Here is a 19,432-nt window from a genome sequence, read left to right as displayed (position 1 = left end):
TCTAGCTGAGCCACGAATGCCTTATCAACCTAATGGACCGTTCGAATACCGTCTCGTGGGTTCCGATATTCAGCACAATGGGTCTCTATCTCCTCAATAATGCCCCATCCATTATCATCATCAATATTCTTTTGAAATCTTCCCTTGGATGAGGCGTCAAGTATAGCTTTGTGGTCATCGTACAACCCATTGTAGAACTGGTTGCACAAAAACCACTGATAAAAACCAAGGTGAGGAAGAGACCTTACCAACTTCTTGAACCGACACCAAGCTTCATAGAAAGTCTCATCAGGTGCCTGCTTGAAACTAGTAATCTTACCCCTCAGCTGATTAGTGCGTTGCGGAGGGAAGTATCTTTTGTAGAAGGCAAGTGTGAGAGTCTCCCAGTTGGTGATACCAGCAGCAATCCGGTCAAGATCAGTCCGCCACTCACGGGCTGAGTCAGTCAGAGAAAAAGGAAAAAGCACTTCCTTTATCTTGTCTTGAGTTACTCCCTTAGTAGCGGGGATAGTAGAGAAATAGTCAATAAAGACTTCCATATGCTTCCGCGGATCTTCACCCGCCACACCTCAGAATAGGTTTCTTTCCACCAAATTTATGTCAGACAGACGGATATCGAAAGTGTTACTGTCCTCAGTTTGGAAGTTAAAACCTTTAGGAATCGAGGATGCTTTGGGCTCCGAGTGACTTGTAATGTTAGGCATCTTTACTGGCTTGTTGGCAGAAATGAGATTGTCTTCTTCAAAAGACTTGTCTTCTGCAAATAAAAAGTGTTGTAGCTCAGGCTCGAAAGTACTCAAGTATTCCTTACGAAGTTCTCTTTGCAGATGGAGTCTATGCCGAAATAGTCTTTCTGGCTCTGAATCAGCTGGAACTAATACCGACATGTTTGACCTGGGTATACACAGCACTGAAAGAGATAAATGAGAATTGTCTCAAGGAATAAAAATTACCTGAGATGGATAAAAGTAAACGAAAACAAAAACAGATAGGGCTATTGCCTTCCCGACAACGGCGCCAAAATTTGATACGGTCGTTATGTACCAAAAATAAACCTAATTAAAACTAACAAGAAGCTAGTGATAAGCACGGTCGATCTCCATAGGGAGGTAAGATATCTATTAAGGGTCTTTCTATTTGGTCACAAATGGGGGTTTGAATTTTGGTTATCTAAACTAATAAAAGCTTAAAGGAAAGAGCGATAAAGAGAGAGCAATAAAAGACAGAAATTATAATAAAGATGATCAAATGAGAGAGAAAATGTCAGGATTTCGGTTCACCATGGTAGTCTATCCACTCAGCTGCAAATAGCCTAGATAATCTACTGTGTGACGGATACAGGAAAGGTCCTTCCGGTCCACGTTCTATCCTAGACATCCACTAACTTAACTTCCGTCCTCGTCAGGGTAGTCTAATGTTCATAGCATGTCTATTTAGTCCAATCTTCCGATCCAGGAGTAAATTTAACCAGATTAAAAGTAACTTAGAAGCGTGCACTCAACTAAGTCGGTATTATAATTATATTGCCATGGGTACAGATTCTCACAAGTAAATCATCTAGCCTATTCACTACATCGTCACAATCCTACCATGGATTCCCTAATCCCAACATGAAAGAATTTAGCTACTCATATTACTAATGTTGTCAATAATAATAATGATGATTAAACTAATTAGAGACATGATGCAATAATAATAATTAAGCATAAACAGAATTAGGGCAGAATAATTATGGGAAAGGAACAATTATTTAAGCAACAAATAAATAGATTAATATTAAGAGAAGAAAAGTGATTACAATCTCAAGCAATTCCGGCGTAGAGAACAATCCAAATCCAAGCAAGAGATTCATGGGAGAGTTTAACAGTCGTAAAATGAAAGAGAGATTAAGAGAGTTCTTCAGATGAATGAAGCGTAAGTAGCGTCCTTAAAAACCTAATTAATGAAAGCTAAAATAGACAAAACAAAGTCCATCACGAAATAACATAACACGGGTTAATTAAGCCCGTCTAAAATCCAAAACCTCTCGATCGAGTGATATAAAACCACTCGATCGAGGTCTTCAGGAGCTAATCCTCTCGATCGAACCAAAATATCTCTCGATCGAGGAAACCCACTAAACAGCATTTCGATCGAGTATGCTAAAGCACTCGATCGAACTCTTCTGCTCACAAAACCACTCGATCAAATCAAAATGCCCATCGATCGAGTGTTCTTCCTCCAAGCCAGCTTCTAACTCGTCATTGACTGCTTCGTTGACCACCCTCTCACGCACTTCAAGGCATAATCTCGCTCTAACATTCCCATCTCCTTAAAATGCACGCAAAATAGGACGAAAAGAGTACGGTTTCACCACTTTCAGGTTCATTTATGCAAAACAGACAAAACAAACCAAAGTAGCCATTTCAGGGCATATTGCAATACAAAACAATACAAAAGTGCATAGAAATACGTGCAAAATAAGACTAAAAAGGCTATATAAAATGCACGTATCAACCGACTTAGTTCACTTATAGGGAATTTATGACTAAATTGACAAGATCTCTCACATAACTAAAATTGAGATTAGCCTTACCAATTAGTAACACCTATGAATCCCTTTTTCATTAGAGCCACGCTCGCCCAAGTGGGGTGTTCTCTTTTTACCTCGGGTAAGTAGGGTGATAAACGACTATCACGCGCCAAATTTGGTTGGACTCAACGGAGTATAAGACAGTCTTGTATTCCAGCGCTAGTAGATGGATTTAATGAAATTCGTCAACCAAGAGTTCTAGAGGTAGAATTAGTCAACCGTTGACTTACCGAATTTACACAATTATGGGAAGTTTCGCCCAAGCTATGCCTATTTTTGTCCAAAGATGGATCTTGGAATCATTTATATAATTCAGTGAGAGGTCATTATATAAATGGACTTGTTAAAAATGTTTATCAAGTTTTTAAAACATTGAATGTTAATTTTTCCTATTTTTCGTTCTTTTTCATTAATGTATTTACTATGACATCGCGCACTTCATCCTCCTTTCATCCTCTATTTATTATTATACTTGTTTCATTCTTTCATAGAAAGTGGTTTCTTTGAAAGAATTCGGTAGCAATGATTGGTAACATGATTTACCAATTCACCTACATAAGCTTACAACAATTATTGCGATTGTTATACAACTTAAAATCCATACATATTTAAAAAGGGGTTTAATGTAGAAAACTATTATTATGAGTTTAAAAGGGAGTCATATTTTATCAAGAGTGTCTTGATTTCGAAAGTGACACCTCCGTCGTGAAGATGACATATTAGTTTTAATTACTCAAGAGTAATTCAAAATTTTGCGAAAAGAGTTTTCAAAAACATAAAGAATACTCCAAAATGATACCGTCAAATGGCTCACTTCGAGAAAGGCCAAATCGATTGTTTATGCACTAAAGAGTTTAGGCATATGATGACAATTGAACGGTTAGGTAGTCCAATTTCGCAAGAAATTGAGATTTTGCCACATGTTGCACTCACTTTATAGTAATTCACTCTTACTAAGTGTATAAAATATCACGAATGACTTGAAGAGAGGTCTTCATAAGATTCATTTTTGCTTGTTGAAGCAAAGAGGAATGTGAAAGTGAGTGGGAGTTAAGAAGAAGCAACCCTAGATGTATGCGATAGGACAAAGTTGAAAGAGATATCTACTCAAACGATAGGCTAGTTCCACTATCTTGGTATGAGATACCAAGTATGAGTCATTTCCTTGTAAAGAAGTTTACATGAATTGATAAAACGTAAGACGTCTAGCATAGGACATTTTTGTATCGAAATGATGCTAGAGTAGCAATGATTTCGATAAGGACAAATGTACTTAAATTTGGTTTTCAAAGAATGTAATTATCTATGTTTAAACATAGAAGGCATCACTCATGTGATTTAAAATAAAAGGTTGAACCTACTCCTATGATAATTTGGTGGTTGGTTTAGACCACACAAGTTCGAGGTATTTTACATTCTTCACGAAAACTAAATGTTATACTATATTGTATATTTTAAAGTCTCTAATCCGGTGAACCCAATTGATCAAACCTCAAGTAAATTCGTTTAAAAGAGTAAACGAAAAGCACATTGCATAACCATTTGATTGAGAATCTTATGGTATGTGTGCATGTATTATGTTTTCTTTTGCAGAAAAGAAACACAATAGTGAGGTGATTGACCATATACATACGGATCTTTAAGTCCGATAGTTGGTTATATATAATACTTCGTTACGTTTACCGTAATGTTAAGTAGATATGAAAACCTTGTATCTATTTAATAAGACATAAAAGTGATTTTTGAAACATGGAATATTTTCAAAATGAAGTAGTAAACCAAAAGCACGACAAGATCAAAATGTTGATCGGAAGTTTCAAAGTAATGACTTTGAAGGTCAAATGGGTAATATCAAGTAATGACCTTGATGATCACTAAGAAGATTTTAAACCATAGAGTATGGTGTAGTCAAGAATATAAACCGAACTATGAGATATAGTTTGAGGTTTTTCGTAATTTTGTAAGCTATTTTCTCACTAAAAGTTTAAAACCCGACTATAAAAGCCTAAATGACTCCATATGAGATAGGGATAGGGAGGGTCCCTAACTTGTCATTTTTGTACAAGTGAGTAGTATGTCAAAAATGAACAAATTTTTTGTTCTATATGGTGGGGAAAACCGGTTGAGAGGGTTAGGGGTGCTCTTCGGTCCACAACCGGACCGGATCGGATGAACCCGCGGACCAGATAACCACATATCCCAAGAACGCGGACCGGACCGGTTAGAAGGAGACCCGGACCGGACCGGACCGGAACCCTTTAGGTCCGGTTTTTTCCGGGTTTGGACCGGACCGGTACTAATTTATAAGGCAATTTAGTTTTATTTTTTTTATGTGGACCGGACCGGACCGGACCGGAGACCGGTCACCATATTTTTTGGGACCCGGAGACCGGACCGGTATGTATCCGGTCTGGACCGGCCGGTCTGGGTCGGTCCGGTTTGCCGGTCCGGACCACTTTTTGTTCACCCCTAGAGAGGGTTATCCAAAATTGAACCACTTGGTTTTTACTCCTCCAAAACGAGAACAGAGAGTTTGTGGCTCATAATACTGTCTTTCTAGAAAGATTTTCGTTTACTGGAAGACAGAGTGGGAGAAATTTTGAACTTACGGAAGTCCAAGACCTACAAACTGAGTACAATGCAAAAAGACGTTCTTTATTGTGGCTCAGTGGTTATAAGGATATAATTTTGCGATAATATTGCGTTACTTTTCGGAAGTGACGAATCATCAACCCTCATCAAAGGCTTTTCTGTAGTATGAACTCTATGTGATGGCGTGTCACCATGCAATTCGAATTGGTCTTCTTGCACAAGATGTGATAAGGCAGGAAATATGAGATGTTTTCGAGACTTGATTTGGGGCAAATACTTTGCACCAAATTAGGTTACCTTGGTCTTGTCATAAAGGTTACATAAGATGTTTCAATTTTGAGTTTGTTACAGAGAGTTTGTGACAACTCAAATGCCTTTATCAATTCGAATGTTCTTAGCAATATTGCCTCTCATGAGGATGAGTTTAGCAAAATAATAACGGAACTTTCTCCTTAAATGTTACTTATGAAGGGAGAAGTTTTGTTGATCTTGTCAATGCTAAGAAGCTTAGCATGCTTGAAAGATCTCTCTTGTGATCTTATATACGTCAAAGAGTTGGAACTTAGGGTTCAATCATGTAGTCAATCAGAATGGTATTACTCGAGTTGCCGAGGTACCATGATGATACATGGAGTTTAGTGGGAGCTAAGGTGATATTTCTTAGTCTAAATATGTGTTTGGCATATTAGTGACTAGAAATATTCTCGGGTGAATATTTGAGAGTAGCATGACGCATCTTAAACATCCGGATCTAATGAGATCGATCTCCATGGATATTAGCATTATAGTCAAGAGACTTATGTGATAAGATTCTTGACTCCTTCAAGTTGTTGAACAATTAATATGATCTCTTGTGCTTCCGCTGCAGGATCTATTATATATGCTAAAAGTTTCTCTCGTCGGGACTTATCATGTTAAGAATATGAGAAGTCATTACCAATCATTTCCTAGTGATTATCACTAGATGATAATAAAGAGCATCCATGAGTACTTGAGAAGCACTGAGGATTTACTCTTGTAGTTTGGAGGAATTAATGAATTTCGTGTAAAAGGGTTACATGATTACATTCCTATGCTTGTAAGATGTTATGGACCTCGCTAAGGAATGATTAGCATGTATAAAGCAGATATGTATGAGGAGTCATACATAAAAGATGTCATATAAAGGATGTGTATGTATAAGTGTTATACGTACACATCATGAACGAAAGCTAAGTATATTACAACATCCGATGTTCTAAAATAGATAGTTGCTATCCGGAATTTAATAGAACTAGAGTAGTTCTGTTAGCCGAATATCGTCTCTTGAGAGACTGTGAAAACAGTGGGAGTGTTTGACTGGCTTTAGAACCAGAGTCTAAAAAATTGTTTAGACATGTACTCCGAAAGGTTCTATGTGATGAAAAAATTACATAGAACAAAAAGGAAAATAGCAACGGAAATTAGAGTGATGCAACTGTTGCTAATCCTCTAACCAAAGCCGTTGGCATAAGGAAGACATGATGGTTATGTCATCTCAATGTGATTGAGGAATATACCTTAATTGCTGAAGATCGTTATGTAAATATTGGATAGAGTATTAATATTTACGTAAGTCATGATCGCATTCATTGTTTGAGTCTCTTTAAGAACTCATTTCTTCAGTTTGACTGAAAACATGAATACCTTGTTTATCCGAATTAGTTATGAAGACAATGTTGAACCCCAATTCAAGTGAATAGGACGAACATTGTATTAAACCTTAGTCACTTAATGAGGTAACGTCTCGGAGTGACTAGATTGTAAGACGATTGATGGTAGGTTCAGCACCATAAGGTCATAAGGATGACTAGTCGTTTACATAGGCAGACTGTGGGGCACTTTGTCGGGCAGTGATATTTATAGAGTCCCTTAGATCTATTACAGATGCCTGGTCGTGGCAGGGACTTCTATGATATTCCTATGAGTCGATTATTTAAACTGGAGACTATTATCTGTGCCAGTGTAGTTTTCGAGTGACTTTGGTTTTTGTCTTAGGTCGTGCCGTGAAAGGAGGCCAAAGGGCATCTACTGGGTCATGGTGATCTGTATTATGCAAAAGGATAGATAGGGCAGACAGGGATTGTCCACCCACGTGGGTTTAAACATCTCTAGGCCACTCGAGGAGTTGTGATTGGGAAATGCGTTGCCACGCTCGGAAGTAATCTATAGTAGATTGTTCCGGTCTTGCAGTCACACTCCCGATCGAGAAAACCACTCACGATATGTTCATGTGCAAGTGCGACCTGAAAGACACCTTGTATTGAGTGGGAGATTGTTGTTAAAACGGACAAGAGAATCGGTAACACACCCCTGTACAGTACAAGCAGGATAATGTTGGGATAAGGAGTTATCCACAATTTTGTGTTATAATCATCGCACAACATTTCTCGGACAAGTGGGAGATTGTTGGAGTTTTGTCCTCCACAATAGTGCGTGATAATATTATTAAATCTCATTAAGGAATATGCATGGGATATTCATTGGCAATACTAGATTACTAGTCAGCTGATCAACGTATATCGGTAACGGTTGGCCAACTAGGGTTTGACGTTACTGTCGTGAGACGGCGGTGTTCAGCTGATCCCTTTCGGTCACACCTAAACGAATGAACCTCAACACGAAAACTAATTAATTGTATGAGATACAGTTTAATTAGTCCCTTGATAAATTGACTAAGAGTTAGTTGATTAATTAATTTAGAGAGATATTGAGATGTGAACTCGAGGCGCGAAAATTATTATTTAATTATGCAATAATTAAATAATAAATTAATTGAGACGAGAATTAATGATTAAGTAGTTATTTGTTAAAATAGTACTAATTGACTAATGTGATTAGTATTGGTACGTAAAATATATGTGTAGCTGTATATTTACGGAGTGTTTTGACAAAATTAATTGGGAAGCATTTAAATATAAAACGTTGTTTAAATAGAATTTACACGTATTTGTGCGACAAATATAAGAACCAATATGGACCCGTAAATGGGTCATGAAAATCGTGTAAGTGGGATTGAGTGTTGCTTTTGTAACACCCCGTAATTTTGACTCACTTTTATAATTTCTTATTATTTTAAGTTATATTTAGTTTAATTTTTAAAACTACTAAACCCCCTTTCATAAGATAGACAAGATTTCACATTTTGATTTTTTCTAAACACAATCGAATTTAACCCTCATCTCTATTAAGTGTATTTTTATTTTAGTTGATTTTATTAGCCGTTTTTAACATTTTTATCCTAACATAAGACGAATAAAATTCTCTTGTTATTTAGTATCGTGCGTTCTTATATACGTTTTGAAGAGAAGAGTGAGAGGTACAACTTAATAGAAGGAGATGGAGGCGGAGCTGAATTCCGACACGGAGTGGACAAGATTTAGTCGACTGAGCCAAGGGTCACGCGAGAGACTCCGTATATTTAACTTGACGTTAGTAATGTTAGAAAAAGATACCATTTTCAAAAATTGTAGTTTTCGTATTAAATTATGATTTTATAGATTTCTTTTAAACATTGCTTCTCAATTTTAAGAGTAGCTATTTAAAAGGTATTATTAATACCTTTTTTTTTAAAACCCAAGTTTAAAGTATGTTCATTAATATTACGTTTTATATTAGTACGTTTTTAAAACCTGTCTTATAATTATATTTCATTTTTAATGGGCTATCTTAATTTTTTTCATTTTATATTGACTCAAAATTCATTTGACGTTGGGACACCTTGTCCATTTTCTCGAATAGTACATAGTAACGTATTTTAAACTACTAACACGTCATTATCGTTTTTGTACTACCTGACTTTAATCGACTAGTGACCAGACATAATTAATTATTTAGTCGAATCTTGCTAGTTCAATTACACCATTAGTATTGTAAAGATTATCTGATTTAAAATTTATTTTAAAACAGTTTTCTGTTTCAAAATATAACTACATAATTAAAATCGAGTCGATTGTAGGACAACTTACAAACCCGAAATTTGACCCGAACTAGTTTTATACCCGTGCAAAAAAATGCACGGGTCTGTTTCAAAAAAAAAATAGGGATATTCTACATGGTATCCCTCAATTTTTCGCCTTTCTACATGGTACCCTTACACTTTTTAAAATATACATGGTACTCTTAATTATTGTCATTATCCCTAAGTATACCCCTGAACTTTATTTTCCATCAATTAAACTCAGTTTTAGGCGTTAGGTAATGACTTGGACGCGTAACCAAACTTGTCATTTATTATCCCATGACATAAGGACTCTATTAGGCTCAATATCCATCTCGATCCTAATATTTATTGATATATATGGGCTCAAAATATTTTGACGGAAAGTTTATTGATTACTTGTCAAATTATCACGTCCAAAGATGGATATTGAGCCTAATAGAGTCCTTATGTCACAGATGATAAATGACAAGCTTGGTTATGCGTCCAAGTAATTACTTAACGCCTAAAATTGAGTTTAATTGACGAAAAATAAAGTTTAGGGGTACACTTAGTGATAATGACAACAATTAGGGGTACCATGTATGTTTTAAAAAATGTAGGGGTACCATGTAGAAACTCGAAAAATTGAGGGGTACCATATAGAATATCCCAAAAAAATATTACCCGTGTAAATTGTACGGCCCTGCTTTTAAATATTTGATTAAATAGCGGTGTTTTTAGCGTGTGCAATTATAGTCCCAAGTAAAGAGAAAAAAAACTTTTACTAAATCGTATAAATGAGTTAGTGCAAATTTTAGTTTCGTAAATTATTTCCCTTATTCATTTATTTTACTTCCGATCATTTTTTTTACTAAAGGCGGAGTCAGTGAAATAGATATACATTAAATATATTCAACCTTTAAATTTACAGGTATATCGTTGATTAATTATATCAATATTTCGTTGACAGTAAATACTATTAATTATTTTTTATGATTTAATTTCAATGGTATTGGAATAAATCTGGATTTTGGCCGAATTGAGTTGTTTGTTCATTATTTTTTATGAATTTTTGATTAGGTGAAAAATAATCAGAATATTTGTCAGATTAGTTAATCAAATAAATTGGTTCTAGCATAGAATTCATATACTCCATTTTAATAAATTTGATGAATTGCAATAAACCACGTAGCAATTAGTGGTTGGGCCATCTGTGAAAAACAAAAATTCACCTAATTTTAAGGGATCAATAAAAACTCAAGAAATGACTCTCCTTTTATACTATGTATGTAGATTTATAAAAAAAACATAACTGCGTATAATTTATGTTTGTCATCGAGAGATTGATAATTTTGAACCAAAATATAGTCAAACAAATATATATAAATATATTTACCTAATCAACCTAGTTTTCTTACCTAATCAAAAAATATTGCAATGTACCATGATTAGTATTGTCTAAAGAATAAAACAGTTTAAAGGCCATAAACACGGTGATAAACTCGGGCAATAATGAAATCCACAATAAATCAATCCGGACTGATAATAAGTTATTAAATCAAGCCCATTAACATGCATTCACATACCCTACTATTACTTCCTCGCTAGCATCAGCAATCCTAACATAACTCAACTATCTACCCTATTGTCCCTATATTTACTATCAACTATAGACCGTCAAAAAAAAAAACTATCTACCCTTTATCTACTTCACAATAGTTTAACTCAATAATTATACTTTATTTTTGGCTTCTCTTAATAACTTACATGCCTCCTTGATTCATCTTATATACATATAAATACATAGAGTTCCCTTTATATTGTCGCTGTGAAACACCAGCCAACCATGCATGAATGATTATGTAGAAGTTTGAAATATTAAGAATGCCATGTATGTTTTCTCTAATTGAGAATACTTGGTTATCTATATTTATTTAATTTTCGCTTTAGATGTGTATACTATTTGTGCAACCCTTGAGGAAAAAATTAGTTTTTAACTTTTTTCTTAAATACGGAGTAATATTTTGGTTCTATATGTATACTCGATTTATTTTTCAGTTAGCTACTACTATTTTTTCATGCCTTCTTGTTTACAAAATAATTGGTTTGAATTATTTTTAATTTGTTCTGCGATGGGACGTCAAAAAAACATGTGCCTAAAGGTAAGTATCCACCATCTTTTCTGTCTTCTTAAAAAAATAGTTTACTCTATTCATTAGTCAGATTATTAATCTATTAATTTATTAGTGGAGTAGATTATTTCTTTATTATGTTTTCATTTTGTTGTTGATTTAATTTAATGAATTAGTGCCTATAAGCAAAACCTTTTTTCCAGATTATATATTGAATTATTATGTTATCATCAATTATATTTTTTAATCATATTTATATCACATAATTATATACTGTAGTTCTCAACTTAGATTTTTAACAAATTAATTTGATTGCATGTTTGAGGAAATTAAAGATCACATTGAACGTGGGTTTGGCAGCAACATTAAAAGAGTTTTTTCATCCTACAATTAAGGAGCCAATGAGATTTCTTTAAAAAACCTAGCTTTTATACTAGGTAGATTAGGCTGTCATCGTGTCCGTCTCTCATAACCCATGAACACTCCATTTTTACCCAACTCCCACGTGTTCCCTAGCTCCTTGTAAGACCCATATTAAATTTTCATTCCATCTTCTCTTTTCCACTCAATACAAAACCAAAATAAAAGATAAACTCTTCTCCTTTCCTTTTACTATCACTTTCCAATCCAACATTTTTATTTAAATACCTCAAACAATTAGCTCACCTTTTTCAATTACACTAATGGCCTGTTTGGAAACAGGTATTTCATTTCTAATTCCGGATTTGGCCCAAATATGGTGTTTGGGCTGATTGCATAATTTTGATTTGGATTTGGTAGAAATCCTATCAAATTCTAAACATTAATAAACTAGCTCATTCCAAATCCACACCGTTACCCCCCGTATTCCAAATTACAACTCCACTCCACAGTGCACATCTCCATCATCTCGATTTATCAACATCAATTTCATCGACAAAGTTCATCCCCAATTTCTAGGATTCATGCGATTTTTCTTGGGTTTATAATCATCGTTTTTCTTCTCACTAACATCCATAAGAGCAATTCAAGTATGTTTACGCCTCTTTCAATTTTTTTAGGTTTAAAATTCTAATTACTCTTTGCTAAATTATGATTTGTGTGTTGAAATTTATCGTTTCATTTGTTCATTGAATAGCTGATATTCGATTTTTTGTGTGTATTGAAGTTTATAGTTTGATTAGTTGATTGAATGGTTGATATTAGATTTTTGTGTGTTGAAATGTATCGTATGATTAGTTGATTTTCAATTTTTGTGAGTTCAATTAATTTTTCGATGTAGTAATTTTCTGAATTGTTCTATGCTTCTGTAATTTTCTGAATTGTTCTATACTTGTGTTTCTGAATTAATTTGTCGTAAAACATAATTGAGGTGAATAATAATTAGTAGGCCAAGAGTGACAGGTTGTTTTTCTGCAAATAATTTTCTGAATTGTTCATTTTAGATTATGCTTTTAGTTGAAGTTGTAATGTCGGGTATTTTTGCTTTTAGTAAGTTGAAGTTGAAGTTGAAGTTGTAATGGTACTCTTCTCCATTACAGCCACCCTTCTCCAAGTTCAATGTTAATGTTTGTTAAATTGGCTCAATTTAATGCTATATAGTTCCTGTTTAATGTAGTGTTTGTTGACAATTTGTGCTTAGGATAAGCTGTTGATGTACTGTACCATTTTGAGGGATTTATTTCTTACTTAGAACTTGAAATTCAGTATCTGAAAATGAAATTGGTGAATGTATTGGGAAATTCAGCATCTGGGTTTGGGTCAGGTTGAAGTTTTGAGTGATGGGTTGTGTTTATTCGAGATCGTGTATCGGCCATTCTTGTGTTCCTAGAATTAAACAAGTAGAAAGTGTCAAACGTTCAGAAATTGGTGTGTTCTCTCCTACTCATTCTGATGTCCAGGATAAGGAAGATCAAATTCATGACTTGAACCAATCAAGCTTTGGTAGAGATACTGAAGTTGGTATTAAGCGATTGTCTCGGGTTTTTGCTCAGTTTTTACCACCTGATGGATCTAGGACAGTTAGGGTTCCGTCTGAAAATTATGAGTTGGTTGAAGACTTTTGAACCTTACCTTATCCACGAGTCTTGTTCTGTATTGTGATTTACGAGTTTGGTTGAAAACTTTTATAACCTTTCTTTCGATTTTCTTTGTTGATCTGGCAGTAGTCTATGATAACTTATTGATTATTATCTGAAAAGCATGCTATCTTATACAAAAGCACTACTATTTTTGTGGTTAAACTTAGACCAGAGTTTCTATAACCTTTCTGCCAATGTCCCTATTTTACTTTGATGGTCAAAATATGTCAACTTTCGCCTATATTTTCTCAGAATGAACAATAGCTATTACTTTTTATAAAAACTAGAAGAAGGCTGTACATAGTTGTTTTGATTAAATGTGACAAAATTTTCAATGTATCTCTGCAATTATTTGACCAAATTAGTGCAAATATGATGTGACTGAAGTTATGCCTTGATTCCTTTCTTTTTCAATTTGTGTGACTGTATGTATATGTGCAGAACTATGGACATAGGTCTCTTAAGCCTTCCCAATGATATACAAGAACAGAGTTCGCTGACTCACTGTGCCCTGCACTAAACAAACGCCATTATTTCCCAACATGCTATCTGTATCTGTCTTAAAAATCAAATGAGTTGTCTATGATAATTTATGTGATGTAGACATTGTTGTATGAAGTACTTCATATGATAGGATTATGTTACAAGTGCCTTTGCACTATGCTAGAGTGCTGGACTGCCTGGACTGCCTTGGCATTATGCTATGTGCTGGACTGCTTGTGACTGTTTTTTTATGAGCTCCAGTGTGTGAACTTGTATTTTTTGTAGGCCAATCCAGTTGCTTCATCTTATGCCAATAAATATATCGAGCATTGGGATGATATATTGATATTACTTGGACCTGATAGAGCTGTTGGTGAAGGAGGGGAGCACTATGAAGAGTGTGCTACTATGATGGATGAGGAAGCATGTGATGGTTCGACTTCCAGCATTGATACTACTTCAACAAGCTTAGCATCATCCGCCCAAAAATTCTACAAGCCGTAAATATGTTCGTGGAGGTGCCGGTGAAATTTCAAGTTCTCAAAGACCTTCCGAGTGATCAAAAACTAAATTGGATTTTGCTGTCTTAATGAGCGTAGTAGAGCATCGTAGTTGAAATTATGTCGACCGACTATTTTTTATTGCGGAAAATTTTAGCCTAAAACCTTGTAATATGAGTTAACTACTTGAAAATTGAGTTTGGATCAAATTTGGATTCTCAAATTCTTTGTATTCCCAAACATAGAAATTGGATTTCAAATTCTAAATTTCAAATTCTTTGTTTCCCAAACAAAGAATTTGAATTTGAGATTCATGATTTCACATTCCTAATTTGAGATTGGTCATTTAAAATGAAATCTAAGTATCCAAACGGGGTCTAATTAAAATTCTAGCCCTCTTGTATCTCATTTCAACCGGATACTACAACCCCGAATTTCAAGTCTAGATTGCTCCTTTCCTCCAATTTATGCTTGATCCTTTAGTTAACTAAAGGTAATAATATTGTTTTCTTTAAATATTTAATTTTTAAGATTTCTATCAACTTTGTTTAAAATAACATGCATGTCAATTCTTTTGGTCGGTTTTGATTACAAACAAATTTTACCTCAAAATCTTGTTACAAACAAAATTATCTAAGATAATAGTGGTGTAATTGATAAATTTTTATATTGTTACTTTTTGTTCCTGCGAGAAGATGAGGGACTCATGGCGGAAGACAGTCCCGATTTTCTCAACTCAGTGGAACGATCTCAACTTCGGAGTTTTATTCTATGTTATCTAACTCCTTTCAAAGTGTGGGTAAATTAACATTTTTATTTTATTTTTATTCCACATTATTTTATTTTATCATAGCATGTGAATTAATTATTTGCATGTGGATGAATTAACAACTTTTGTGTTATTAATTATGCTGGTTGATTTATTGATGCATGTTCTAATTTGTGTTACTAGTAATTATTGACATAAATCATCAAATGAATGGGTTAAATGTTTAAAAAGAGATTTTGGGTGGTGTGGCTGTAAACCGTGGATACCAAGGAGGAAAAAAAAAAAAGAGAGAAATCGATTTTTACAAAATTTCAACTTAATTTAACTTGTTTTACAACAATTTATAATTTATTATTGCATTAACAGGTTTGAAAAAAAATTGTCTTGTAAGAAGAAGTTGGCCGAGACATCTAGAGCCAAGCAAGAAAATGTTGAAAATTTGTTTTTGTTAATTTATTAATATCAATTGATAAATAAATTATTAACTAGTAAGATTTGACTAGATTCTTTATTATATGATTATTTCTTATGTTTATTAAGTAAGACGAAAATCATAAGAATCGTCTTATGAGTTAAAATACTATTTTCAAGAGAATAATAAATTTACTTTGGATGTGGTGACAGTTTAAGCCCGAGCCCAGGGAAAACCTGTTTTAGTGTTTTACGTAAATGTTATAAAACGACTCAAAGTTATTTTACTCTTTCCGTCTTAAATGTTTTGTCAATTTGTTGTTATTTGTTTTTATGTAATTTCATGTATAATTTAAGAGGCTGTGTTACTTATTTATTTTATTTTTATTATTATTTATTTTAAAAGAAATGTAATTTAGTTATTGTTTGCGAGACTGGCCATCGTTACCCCCAAAAATATAATAGTTTAAAGACCTAGTTTATTTTCTCCAATCGAGTTAGAATTTTAGAACCTTGGCGATCGTTTAGGCCTGACACACGATATCGTTAGTCCAAATTCAAAATTCTAATTAGTAACGACTTAGAAGTAATTTTATTTTATGAGTCACCATTTGATAACAATTATTCTCACATAAATTTAAAAAGGATTCGTGTACCAACTACTTTTACTTTAGGTAAATGGATTTGACTAAAATGGTTCCTTTTGAAATTTCTCAATCAAGGTACATTATTCAAATTGCGAATTAGAGTCAAATTTTCGAAGGCTTAAATATAATATTATTCTAAACAAGTTTTCAACTAAAACCGAGTTTTCTTAGCCTACCATATATTAGCCAAATATAGAAGTACTAAATCGGAATTTTGTCAAAGGCCTTGTATAACTCTTTCGGATAAACCTCTCAACTTGAATTTTTCAATTAATAAATTTAATAGTATGGAGTGAACTAAATTGAATAAGGAAACAATTCTTTAATCTCCTTATTATTAATCTATTATAAAAATATTATGAAATCGGAATTTTAAAACAAGCCACTTTCCACTTTCGGTCAAATTTTATTTACTCGGATTATTTAGTTAATAAAATCAATTATCTAAAATGGACTAGTAAAAAATGAACTAGGAAGCGATTTTATAATCAATTAACTATCAAGGGTCTAAGACCGTCCCTTAGTTGAATTGATTAAACTTGGTTTGATAATATGGTATTTCACTTGTATTATTAACTTAGTTCGATAGCGAAGTCGCGGCTTATAAATAGGGACAAACCCATTAAGGCGACCAATGATTGAATTTGGGCTATTTGGTTTCGATAAAACTTTTATCAAGGAATGAAATTTGATTTGAAATTAGAGCTGTTAACACATAATGTTTTAAAAATGAATTTCGAAATATTTCATATTTTCTTGGGCATTTTTAGGGCTGAATTTGAAAGCTCATTGAGCGGGAAAGCATGTTGTTACTATTGTGTACGTAATAACATGGAAGAATAGCAATTAGCTTAACTGTATAAAACCGTCCGTGTGTACGAAGGGTCTTTGGTGGACCTATCCTTAGACTCAAGAGTAGGCGGGAGTGTGGCCATACTTTAGGTGAGGACCTGATCAGTCTCGTACGTGTTAGGTGGATCGCATTCGGGTTCCCTAAGGTGTATATTTGGTTAGGCTTAAGGGATAATAGCCGGGTGGTGTTTAGTCTGTGGTACGGGTAATAACCCCACGTACCGGCATTCGATCCTGGAGATGAGTGGACGAGTTTCGTTTTAAACGTGCTTATGTCACCACGGTAAACAGGGATAATAATGTAAACCCCCTGGCATCGGTGTGATTGGCGGTATATGATTATCGTACAAGTTTCGGTTATTGTTCATATAATCGAAAAGCGTATGGTAATTGGCCGGTATATCGTGATAAAATGTTACTAAAATATATAATACGACAAAGAAAAACATTTTTGTTTCTCGTAAAATTATGTGTTAAATGTATGGATATATGGTTATGTTATACATGCTGATGATGATTGTTACGTTTTAATTGTTTAAAGAAGTTAATCTACCCACCTAATGTTTGTTGTTTTTCTTATAAAAAATTTACAAATTTTAAAACGTCAGATTTATCATATTTGTGGAGACTAACCATGCCCGAGACAGGTGAAGCTGAAGATGAGATTTAGATATATTCTTATTAGAACGGGTTGTAAATTGTTAGAAAAAATTATAATATTTAATGTTCTTTATATTTGGGTTAGTAGAGAATAGTAATGACTCAGATATGTAATGTATTTTCCGCTGCATCCTATTTTCGACTTATTAAATAAAGTCCTGAAAATCCGGGTTGTTACAGCTTTGGTCATAATCATTCCACTTACACAAATTTTACTTCCCATAATATTTTTGTTCTTATCAAATCTATGCTCCATTGGGCATATAAAAGTAAGACAAAAAACACACTCCACCTTCCTCCACATGTGCCGGCCTCCCCCTCCTTTTACACCTATTCTTTTGTTCATTTTTGCTTACACTTGAACATGTTGCATGTGATAGAAAGTGTAAAAGAGTTCTTACATCTCTCTAAAATAAAACACATAAAATTACTAATAGTTAGTAAACAAAAATTATTACTAAGAATGTTAGTAATATTTTACATATAGTCAAGGGTATTTCTAGCATAATATCTAGTTAATATTTGTTAGGAATTTGGGTTTTGTTCTTGGGTGCAATTTGAGTGGAGGCTTTCTCTTCGGAAGCTTAAGTTTATGGAGGATCTTGCCATTGATAAGTAGCTCAAGAACAACCAAGATGGTGATCTCGGTTGTGCCCAAATAGTACCATTTTTCAATGTAAGGAAAATTATTTTCCTCATCTTTTATATTAATATGTTTTTATATTGCATGCATGTTACATAGATCAACCAAAAGAAATTATGAGATAATTTGAATTTTTATTAGAGAGTCTAATTAGAATCTATGATCTTTCACCATTTTCACCTCGACTCAGATACAGAGTCTTCAAAAACATTGCTCCCCGTGAATATGCACATTTCATTCTTAGAGTCCACTTTTTAGTGTGCTCACATAACAAGAAACATTTTCACAAAATATGCCTCTTTGATTCATGATCAAGAGGTAATTCTATCCAAATAACTTTCGAGTCACCAAACGAAATTTACCGTCGTGACCCTCAGCACCGGATTTTTATCTGTCAAACAAACCTATTATTACCAAGCTCCACATTCTATAATGTTGAAGCCATTTTCACCCTGACCCAGATATGGAGTCCTCGAATGCTTTGCTACCGAGAACGGGACATACCTAGTCAATCCTTAGGGTCCACTTTTTAGTGTGCTCACATGATAAAGAACATTTTCACAAGATACACCTCTTCGATTCATGATCAAAGAGGGATTCTCTCAAATCAATTTTCGAGTCACCAAACGGCATTTACCGTCGTGACCCTCACATTTTAAGGTCCTAACAGCTAACTTAGGCACACACATTCAGAACTACGATCTGGTTTGATTTCACTTCATGTGAATACGTAGGCAGTCTTTCAAGGACACAACCATACACCTCAAAATCAATTATCAACACACATGCAGAACTACGATCTGGTTTGATTTCACACCACGTGAATACGTAGGCAGTCTTATTACTAGGACGCAACCGCACACTCCTTTCACAACATTTACAATTTTCAATCCTCAAAAAACAGCTCAGAACTACGATCTGGTTTGATTTCACAAACACGCGAATACGTAGGTAGTCCCCTAAGAAGGACACAATCGCATACCCCTTTCAATCTCAACCATCAGCATCCATCCTCAAAAGCAGCCCACCCAGCTGCAAAAATTAATCTTACACCTCTTTACTGGGGGCTTCTTCCTTAAGACGTTGCCCATTCCTTATTTTGCCAAATTCCCATCTTCCCACTATATGGGCTTCTCTTTCGAGACGGCACCCATCCTTTATCCTCAAACAT

At 34.2% G+C, this 19,432-nt stretch overlaps 1 non-coding gene across 1 annotated transcript; it reads left to right on the top strand.

Annotated features, from left to right (window-relative positions):
* Nucleotides 1-222: 222 nt before the first annotated feature.
* Nucleotides 223-328, top strand: LOC141636041 (small nucleolar RNA R71). The gene has a single exon (XR_012540683.1). It is a non-coding gene; the product is annotated as a small nucleolar RNA R71 (small nucleolar RNA).
* Nucleotides 329-19,432: the final 19,104 nt, after the last annotated feature.

This window comes from Silene latifolia, chromosome Y, assembly GCF_048544455.1.
Source record: "Silene latifolia isolate original U9 population chromosome Y, ASM4854445v1, whole genome shotgun sequence".
NCBI classification, from domain to species: Eukaryota; Viridiplantae; Streptophyta; class Magnoliopsida; order Caryophyllales; family Caryophyllaceae; genus Silene; species Silene latifolia.
The sequence above is the reverse complement of the archived record's forward strand: the minus strand, read 5'-3'. Positions and strand labels throughout refer to the sequence as shown.